At 45.7% G+C, this 10,390-nt stretch overlaps 1 protein-coding gene across 25 annotated transcripts in view; it reads right to left on the bottom strand.

Moving 5' to 3' along the window:
* MAML3 (mastermind like transcriptional coactivator 3) overlaps positions 1-10,390 on the bottom strand; it is a 599,968-nt gene that overhangs the window by 510,656 nt on the left and 78,922 nt on the right. For 21 of the 25 annotated variants that reach the window (XM_049097292.1, XM_049097295.1, XM_049097305.1 and 18 more), the window contains exons 1-5: positions 7,915-8,068; positions 7,276-7,413; positions 6,114-6,180; positions 5,504-5,642; positions 152-312 (exon numbers count right to left, since the gene is read on the bottom strand). The gene's annotated coding sequence lies outside the window, so the exon portion shown is untranslated. Of the gene's footprint in view, positions 1-151; positions 313-5,503; positions 5,643-6,113; positions 6,181-7,275; positions 7,414-7,914; positions 8,069-10,390 lie in introns of those variants that run through there. The other 4 variants (XM_049097303.1, XM_049097301.1, XM_049097293.1 and 1 more) reach the window with 3 other exon arrangements.

Raw genomic sequence — 10,390 nt, 5'->3', positions numbered from 1 at the left:
CTATTACCTAGAGTCTAGAAGCTATTTGCATACCACACGCAGCACATGCAACCACTGTTGTCTGGGCACATCTGCAGCTGGAGTGAGCTGTGTCCTGCTATGTGGTATGTGATCAGGAGTTTGCCAGAGCCCTATAATACACAGCACTCACCAAGTTGTATTTTATCTGTCTTCTCCGCAAAAGAGTTAGCTCCTTGACACCGGACTCAGCTTCTCATTCATCTGGGCACCCCAAGTGCCAACCATAGTGCCTGACAAGTTCTGTTTAGGAAGCAGTCATTGAGTGTTTTAGGAAAATGACATCATAAACTCCTAGGAAGCAAAAATAAATAAATAAATATAAATAAATAAATAAATAAATAAATAAATAAATAAATAAATAAAATCAATAAACTCCTAGGAAGCAATGAAGGGGCCACAGAACTTCAGGGAAGGGAAGGACCTCCTGACTCCTGTTCCTTCTGATCTCACCGTGCCCAGTGGGGAGAGTACTGGGCAGATGTAAGCATTCAGTGAATACCCAGTGATTGATTGATGCTTAAACTTCAGAAAATTAATGAACCCTATCTATTAGGGAGGGTGGACAACTTATCTCAGTTTCCCCCTAACTGTCCTGGTTTTAAAACAAAAAGTTCCATGTCTGGGAATCCCTCTTGCACCCCGAGCAAACCAGGACAGTTGGGCAGTCCAGTTAGAGTCACACACATACCAACAACATAAATGCTAGTAATTATTCTCTCTCCTGGTTGAAGTCTTTTGAGGACCACTTTTGCAAACTCCACTTGAATTTCTGTATATTTGAAAGTGACTTTTAAAAAAGTTTCCTGAAGATTAAGTCTAAAATTCAGGCTTTAGGGAAACAGACTACAGGAGACTCAATGATAGAGAACAAACCGAGGGTTGATGGGACGAGGTCGCGGGGAGGATGGGTTCAATGGGTGATAGGGATTGAGGAGGGCACCCGTTGTGATGAGCACTGGGTGTTGTATGTAAGTGATGAATCATGGAATTTTATCACAGAATTCTGTTCCTGAAACCAATCTTGCACTAGATGTTAACGAACTAGAATTTAAATAAAAATAAAAAATAAAATAAAATTCAGGCTCTTCAGAATTTAACATTTAAATGTATTGTTATTTCTCTACTGTATTGTTATTCTCCCACTCAAAATGAGTATGATTTTATTTTTTTAAAGACTTTATTTATTTTTAAAGATTTTATTTATTTCTTCATGAGAGACAGAGAGAGAGAGAGAGAGAGAGAGAGAGGCAGAGACATAGGCAGAGGGAGAAGCAGGCTCCATGCAGGGAGCCTAACAGAGGACTCGATTCCGGGTCTCCAGGACACCCTGGGCTGAAGGCAGACGCTTAACCACTGAGCCACCCAGGCTGCCCATTAAAGTCTTTATTTATTTGAAAGACAGAAGAGGGAATCCCTGGGTGGTTCAGCGGTTTAGCCCCTGCCTTCTGCCCAGGGCTTGATCCTGGAGTCCCGGGATCAAGTCCCACAGCAGGCTCCCTCCCTGCATGTGTCTCTCATGAATAAATAAAATCTTTAAAAAAAAAAAAAAGAATATTGAAAGACAGAAGAGAGAGAGAGCAGGAGCACAAGAGAGCACAAGCAGTGGAGAAGAAGCAGGCTGCCTGCCCATCAAACAGGGAGCCTGATGAGAGACTCCATCCCCGGATCTGGGATCATGAGTTGAAGGCAGCCGCTTTAGGGACTGAACCACCCACATGCCCCAAATGAGTAAGATTTTTAAGGTAAACTGGGAAATTTCATTTCTGAGAGTGGGGGTTCTCTGTTGAAAGCAAAAAGAGGGGCACCCGGGTGGCTCAGATGGTTAAGTGTCTGCCGTCCGCTCAGGTCATGATCCAGAAGTCCTAGGACCCAGAGCCTCACTGGGCTCCTTGCTCAGCGCTCAGCCGGGGCGTCTGCTTCTCCCTCTCCCTCTGCCTCTCCCCCTGCTTGTGTGTGTGTGTGTGTGTGTGTGTGTGTGTGTGTGTGTGTGCTCTCCCTCTCATGTGAATATTTAAAAAAAAAATCTTTAAAAGAGTGAGAGCATAAAGAGACAGGGCTCAACAGAGATTCGAGTCTATGACTTTTTGGCTAAGCAAGAATCAGGTGAGCCGGGCACATTCCGGCGGAGGCCACACCCCCCTAGAGTGCAGCAGGGGCACTGCTGGGAGTCCACCAGTCCCGATTGTCTAAGACCAGCCTCCTTAGATCCTCTCGGAAATCTTTTATTAAATCTCTACGAATTTTCATATTCTCCACACCGTTCCATATTTATTCCATTCCACATCCATGGTTATTGAGGGAATATTTACTTGCTATTGAAGGAAGTCATGTGGGATGTATAGTCAATAATTTCATCAAGGAATAACTTATCTTTGTGCTTTTGGTGGAAAAAGGAGGGAAATAGTTTCACTCCAAGTAGCTTATGAGCTTTTGAAGAATATTTACGAAGGGATGTTTTTAGACAAAGAGATTATTATTTTCCCATTTTAGTAGAAAAGCAGAATAAAAACAAAGCCTGAAACAAAACAAAACAGTAGAGACATAACCAGAGACTGTGATGGCCATGGATTTCTGTATTAGCCACTTAAATACAACCAACGCCACAGAGGACACATGCTTGTTTCTACGGAAACAGTCAGATGAGAATTATCCTGGATGTAACTTACATGATTAAAGATTTGCTGGCTAAGGAGAGGGAAAAGGTAAAACAAATTTAAAAAATTAAAAAAAAAAACCCACCTTTTTGTTTTTGTCGAAAGTGACAAAACATTTAGCAAAAGCAAACTTTTGCAATAGTGGATTTTGAACTTCGACACACAACGGACATGATTTATATAATTCTATGGTTTTATTTTTGCTTCTTTTGAAATGTCTATGTGAACTCTGGCTAGCTAAGGGTGTGATTCCCTTTTATGCCAGGAAAATTGACTTTCAAGTAAAAACCATCTTCACTCCCTGACCTAACTCTGGTCCTCATGGTCATCGTTTCTTGCCTGGGCAACCAGGCAAGTGATTTCTCTCCTGTATGCACTCCACACACCCACACCATCTGTTCTTCGCAATACAGACAGAATCAATGTTCATTTGCATATATGATCATGTCATCCTCCTTCTGCCCCCGTCCTCATTCTTAAATCCTTACTTGGGTATGAAGTACTTTGAGGTGGAAGACCAAGATCCTTAACATGGTCCTGAAGACCCTGTGGAGTTTGGCCCCATGTCCTTTCCATCTTTCATGCACTAGTCTTTCCCCATCTCTCTGTACTTCAGTAAGGCCTTCATCCAGTACAACTGCCATGTTTCCTCCGACCACAGGGCCTTTGCACATGTTGTCTCTACCAAGAACATCCTGTCTCTTCCACTCTCCACTTAGTTAAATCCTCTTATTCCTTCAGAGTGCACGTCCCCGGGAAAGACATCCCAGCAGCCCTTACTGAGGTCAGATTTGAGAATGTTGAACACCAGAGCTAAACAAACTCACTCAACAGCCCTGTACCTAAGCAGACCATCTTGTTCCCTCCCTACAAGGAAGTGCCTTCCCTGAAGGAGGAGAGCAGAACAGGCTTCCAGGAGACAACTTGTTCCCAAGAAAGAGAGGAGGAAGAGGCTCTCTGGCACTTAACCAGCTTCTCCTTCCAAAGTCTGATTGCATTAAATCCCTCTTTCTTCCTGGGGCAAAGTAAAAGGAGGGAGGGGGCAGCCAGGAGTGTTAGGCTAATGATTCTCCTTCCTTACCTATGGGCAAGAAGGGTTTTCCCCTAACAATAAAGAACGAAAAAATATTTCTGATAATGAGTTTCTCATTTCTTCATGGGTTAAGTGAACAGGTTAAAGTAGGTTAAGCTCTGTAGCCTTTTGCTGCCCCCAAATTTGTGAAACAATTTCAACTACAATATTCACGGCTTCAAGTGTTGGTTATTTGAGTTATATGGAAGCTTCTATAGGCAGTGCTGTATCTCCTGCTTTTTAAATTTTTAAGATTTTATTTATTTATTCATGAGAGACACACAGAGAGAGGCAGAGACACAGGCAGAGGGAGAAGTGGGCTCCATGCAGGGAGCCTGACGTGGAACTTGATCCCGGGATCCGGGGTCATACCCTGGGCCGAAGGCAGGTGCTCAATCCCCGAGCCCCCCAGATGCCCTGTCTCCTGCTTTTTAGCCCATCTTTGTCACCCTGGGTCACAGAGAACTTGCCTTTGCCTCATCAGCCCTTTGTCCAGTCAGCTAGGGCTGAGGACCAGATGGCCTTCCCCATGTCTCCAACTTAGAGCCAAGGGACTGTGAGAAGCTTCACTTGAACCCACTCCCGGCTCCCCCAATCAGCTTACTTAGGGAAGAGCACGACAAACGGGAAATGGGCAGATTGGAGGTCAAGCCCCTTGGGCAACTGGAAAGTCTCTGAGAAACTGCGGGTCTCATCTCCAACATCGTCATCCTTGTTCTATGGTGAACAGCGCGTTTTCTTGTCTTGAGAGCTCTCTAAAATGTATCCCTTGCAAATGGTAAGGAAATTGAGTGTCCTATATACATATAAATAGCATCCTTAATCATCATCAACCCAATGCACTGTGCCCTCCTTATGATGCTGCAGGAAAGCAACCAGGGCATTCCCATGGCCTTTACGGGGATTTTCCTTGATTCTGTAAAGCCTCGAGTAATACTGAAGCTCTATCATAACACCGAACTACTTTTGCATTCATTCTGGTCTTCGGTTTGAACACTATAATATTAGTTGTTTAAATTTTCATAGATTCCAAGGTTCAGAAGAGTTCTGGGGGAGTCATTTAAACTCATCCCCCTCTGGGTCTCTAGGTAGAGCTGCAACATTGCCTAACAAAGACAAATGGTTTTCTATCTGATGTGGAAAGGTCTCCAGGGGAAGAATCCATAACCAACCACAGGCATCACAGATTACTAACATGAGTGTGCCCTCACTTTAAGAAAACCTGATGGTGGGATCCCTGGGTGGTGCAGCGGTTTGGCGCCTGCCTTTGGCCCAGGGCGCGATCCTGGAGACCCGGGATCGAATCCCACATGGGGCTCCCGGTGCATGGAGCCTGCTTCTCTCTCTGCCTGTGTCTCTGCCTCTCTCCTCTCTCTCTCTCTCTGTGTGACCTATCATAAATAAATTAAAAAAAAAAAAAAGAAAAAAAAAACCTGATGGACATGTGAAACCTAAGTGGTAGGATAATTTATTGAGATGTTAATCTGTGCTTTGTTCCTTATAATTCGCCTTTCCTGCCCTGCCTCCCTACCTCTCTGGGAGGTGAGAGAATTGACTTGTGCCGTGTCTCTACTGCTTTAGTAGACAGAAGCATGGAGGGATGGGGTTCACCTGCCCATGTGCTACGCCTACAGTCAGAGTCCAACCTCTCAAGGGTTGGTGGAGAGAGGCATGCTCCCTTGAGAGAGTGGCACTGCCCAAGGAGACAGAGGCAAGTAGCTCTAAGTTCTTAGAGAATGGTTTTTACCTCACTGACCTCTGATCACCTGTAAAATGAGAGGGTGATTTAATGACTCCACTCTTGAGTCTGTGGGATGATCAGTCTGTCAGGCTGTGATGCCCCAGGACCACAGTGATGCATCTGTTTATAAAGCCTTTTGGGGTAGGGTCACCAGCTGGTAAGTGAAAAAGTATAAGCAATATTTGAGATTACACTTATCCTTAAAAATTATCTAAAATTCACATTTAATCGGGCATCCTATGTTTGACCTGGTAACCCTATTTGGGGGCACCTGCGTTTTGGGAGATGGGAGGCTGCAGACAGAAGAAGCCGACACCTGTTCGTGCCTACCAGACCGCACCCAGTGTTCAGGAAGCAGGTGTGTGTGTTTCCTTGCCCTGTGAGTATGCCCGTTTTATTTTTAAGTTTAGAAATGTACATTTTGAATGAGATCTATCCTGGGATGGTTTTCTTCAAAACCTTCAAAATCAATACTTAACAGGAAAAATATAAATGGGATCTGCCCGTTTAGTGAAAGCCCAAATTTCTAAGCTTAATAGAAATTAGAAACGAGACCAAAGAATCCTAAAGCAAGGAGAAGCCAACGGCTTAAATGATCAAAATGAGGGAATTTCTTCCACATTACCTTTCCCAGGGAGGACATGACAGGTGTTATCAGTAGGAGCTGTATTTTTCCGCTGCCCTCAAAATCTCTATGAAACAGGGAAGCAAATGGAGTCAAGGTTCCCATTGCCTTTTCTACAGCACTATAAGCTTTTTAAAAAATGTGCCTTTGAACTTTCTATTCTTTATTTTGGAATTGCATTTAATATCATTCTATGATTTAAGGAAATCATCTGTGAATCGAGCCAACCTTGATGGCACAGGATGGGCTGCCTGTGATTTCTTGACACAAAACAGGTCAGGATCTAAAACTGAATGTGGAAAGAAACACGATTTATATTTCATCCAATTAGTGCATCCATGACCTTCGTGTGAAAGGAACGTGGCCTTGGGTAAAAGGACTCTCTCATTGATTTATCCCATTTTTAATCAAAGAAAGGTATACCAACACACACAGGATGCCCGTAACTCAGAGTTCTCAAGACTCAACGCTGTCTTGAAAATTCGCAGGAAATTTAGCATCGAACATATCCTCCCCCATCACAAGGAGATCACTCTGTTAGTGAGGAGGTCTGGGCACAGAATTAGAAGTCTACGTCCAGCTTTAATAATTTAGTGGAATCTGAAGCTTTGTGAGTGAGAATGACTGCCCCCTAATGCCTTCGGTGCCACTACGTTGAATTGAGATTAACATAAGTATGATGTGCAGGAAACAGTTACCCTTTAAAGGGTGTGTGTGCGTGTGTGCGTGAGATGGACAGACAGTGAGACAGAGAATCTGAGAGACCACATGAAAGCAACTCATTTACCAACGTTCGATTTTCCTCAATATCAATCTGATCTCTCTTTTCATACTTTACAATCTAGAAATAGGTTTGCTTTGAGTCACAGGAAGCACCAAAAAAACTCCACCTATTACTCCGATTTTGTTTTATCAAGAGATTTTGCTGTACTTGTGCTCGTTGGAAGGGCACGCGGAAAGCATCTCGGGGCCACTGGGCTGGGAAATCACGGGCATGGTCTGGCTTCAGGACCCTTCTCCTAAAATGCATTTCGGGACAACTTAACACGGTCATGCATTTTCTAAGCGGCAGAACTGTCCCCGCAAAATAGACAAAAACAGCCCAACTTCAAGGAGGTAGACAACTGTTTGATTTTTAAAAGAAAATTTTAATGACGCTTACCCTTGGCAATATCCTGAGGCTAAGCAGGAGTGGAGGGTCCCGGGCAGGTTTGGTCCCCCAGGGGGAGCAGAGGCTGGGTGGAAGGTGGAGAGAACTTGGATCGGATGCGATGTTGCTTAATCAAGGTTAAGCCTCAGGCTGTTACCAAGGAGAAGAAGAGCCAGTGAATCTGACTATGTAATTGTTATTTACCTGTCTGTCTCTCTCTCTCTCTGTCTTAAAAAAAGAAAAGAAAAGAAAAGAAAAGAAACAACTGGGAAAGAAGGAAGGAAGGAAGGGACAAGCTTAGACCCTGTAGGTTATTTCTGAATAATGGAAATACTTTAAATTCTTGTTGTAATTAATCAAATCTATGTTCTTTCAGAGTAGAAAACTAAATGGATGCATCATTAATGGCTCAGTGTAAAAATACAATCATGCAAATTTAACAGAGCCTTCTATTCATTCCAACCGAAGACTAATGATAACAGTTAACATCTTGAACTTTCACTGTGTGCTACATAGACGTCGTGTCGCAAGCTCTGCGCTCATTATTTTCCTCCAACCACGGGGAAACTGAGGCTTCTAGAATCGAAGCGAACTGGCACATCTCAACGTTTATATAGGGTGCACATGGGATTGGAACCTCGGCGGTCGTACCCCAGAGCTGTGTTCATAGATGCTGTGCTAGATCCATCTCCTACGTCCCTGCAGCAGACGCATCCTTGCCACCAGGAACGGGTTTTTCTTAAGGAGCCAAAGGAGAGAAGAGCCAATTTAGATGATGGGAGGGGCACCGTGGCAGAGCACACCCGTCACAGCTAGCTCTCTGAAAGCCCCGGGTGACTGAACTGAACTAAATGGAAACAACGTCCTTATCAGATGCAGGGCACGGCTTACCGCTGTAGGGGATCGGCAGAGGGCAAGACGCGCTAGGCCCGGAGCCCGCAGGAAGGGAGCTCTTGGTCATTGCCTTCTTGCTCAGGGCTGCCAAGAGCCAGGGCACTTTGTGGGTGTCCCTAGATTTCAATATGTGTGGTTTGGCTTAGGGAGATAACAAGAGAAATCATATGGAAGTGAGGCTTTTCCACATTTCCGAACTTCAGAGGGGAAGGCAGCGTGTCCCCCGTAGTGAAGGCTGGGTAGGGAAGACTCAGTTTCCGCATCTGGGAATTAGATTCCCAGATCTAAGGACTGGGAATTAGCATCCTTATCCACGTGGTGAGGATGCTCTTCTGGGCCGTCACGAGGATCGTGCAACTGTCCCTGGCACGGAGCGGGCACTTGCTAAGTGGTTGTTATTACAGGTGCCCGGTTTTCACTGAGCGGGTGGGAGAAGCCTAAAGCAAGAAAGGAAAACACTGGAAAGGCTGAAAAAGAGACAGAGGGAAGGATGGGCCGAGGGCATCCGGCCTGAGGGCCCTGCTGTCGCCCCTCCCGCACTCTGTCCTAATGAGCCATATGCAGCTTCCGATGGATGAGATCTGGGTCTGCAAAGACAAAACGGAGCCAAAAGGCGATGTAACATGGAATTATAGACCGTTTCCCGCTAATGAGCCAGCCTGCCCGGTAAGAACGCAGCGCCGTGCGGAGCCCACATCGGGTGCGCGTGCAGTGGTGCGCCCGCCCCCTCCTAGCACACGCTCACGGGCGCGTTGAGCACACGAGCATGACGGCCAATATCACGGTTGGTTAGTTCGCAGCCCTGCGCTGGGCGCTGTGAGGCACGCGGGGGGCGGTGGCTGGGGCCCGGTTGTTAAGGACGACGACGGCGGGAGTCGCAGGCCCGAGCTCCTGGGGAAACGGCCTCTCATCAGCCAGTGATGCTCTCGAGACCTGGCCGAGTGACGGGTAGGGCCTCTGGAAGCGGGGGGAGGAGGCGCTAGCTACTCCTGCAAAGGGCTTACCGCCCACGTGGAGGGCCACACACCACACGGGCACTCTACACACACGCACACATATGCAGACCACACACACACCATGCATCTCACGGGCTTGCATGCACTAAATGTGTGTGTACAGATGCATACCTCACACATGCACACATACCCGACACACATACGCTTTGCCTATACCACGTACGTATACACACATCACACGTGTACCGACCACATACAGGTTGCAGACACATACACACACCACTTATTGCACACACTTGCACATACCACGTGCCACACATTACACACATGTATACACATATACCAAACACACACACATACTACACATAACACACATGGCACATATACACATATCCATCTACATCACTTACATACATACACACCAACCCACACTATACTCAAGCACATATACCACACACAGCACGTATTTGTACACGTACTATACACATAGGCTATATGCATGTGCACAAATCACCTACACCCCCCCACACTATATCACATACACCTCATGTCCATACACATGCTACTCCCATAATTATGCAACACTATATGCATATAGACATGTACAACATGCAAACACACATATACCACATACCACAATACACACCACACTCACAGCACACATGTACATACATGCACACACCAAACACCCCACACATAACACATGGATGTACCCACCCCACACACATAAAAACACATTCCCACGCAGTACACATATACCCACATATTACATATACACAACATATATATATGCCTTAAATGCACACCACACACGCAGAGAAATCCGCCCACACACATCACACATGTCCATATCACAGACATGGACACACATGCACCATCCATACCACCCATATAGTACTTAAGCATAACACATACCACATGTGTACATATACACACATCCACCTACACATAGCACACATGATACTCACATACAAGCCCCCCTCTGCATACACATACCACACATACACACACATGCCACACACCTGACCATACACCACACACACATAACACACGCCGTTACCTTTCACACATTCCATAAACACACATAGCAAGTACATACAGGATGTACCTCGCTGTGTCCCCTTGCAAGAATGTGCCTCCCTGGGGACCAGGATACTAAACCCACAGAGCTCAGATTGGCAGGGACAGGCCGCATAACTGAGGCAGTAAGTGACTGGGACCGGCAGACTCTGGATGATGAGGGATGTGACACAGTGAGGGATCCCATGGGTCCACTC

Source organism: Canis lupus, chromosome 19 (genome assembly GCF_003254725.2).
Source record: "Canis lupus dingo isolate Sandy chromosome 19, ASM325472v2, whole genome shotgun sequence".
In the NCBI taxonomy this organism is placed as follows: domain Eukaryota; kingdom Metazoa; phylum Chordata; class Mammalia; order Carnivora; family Canidae; genus Canis; species Canis lupus.
This window is presented reverse-complemented; position numbering and strand designations above follow the sequence as displayed.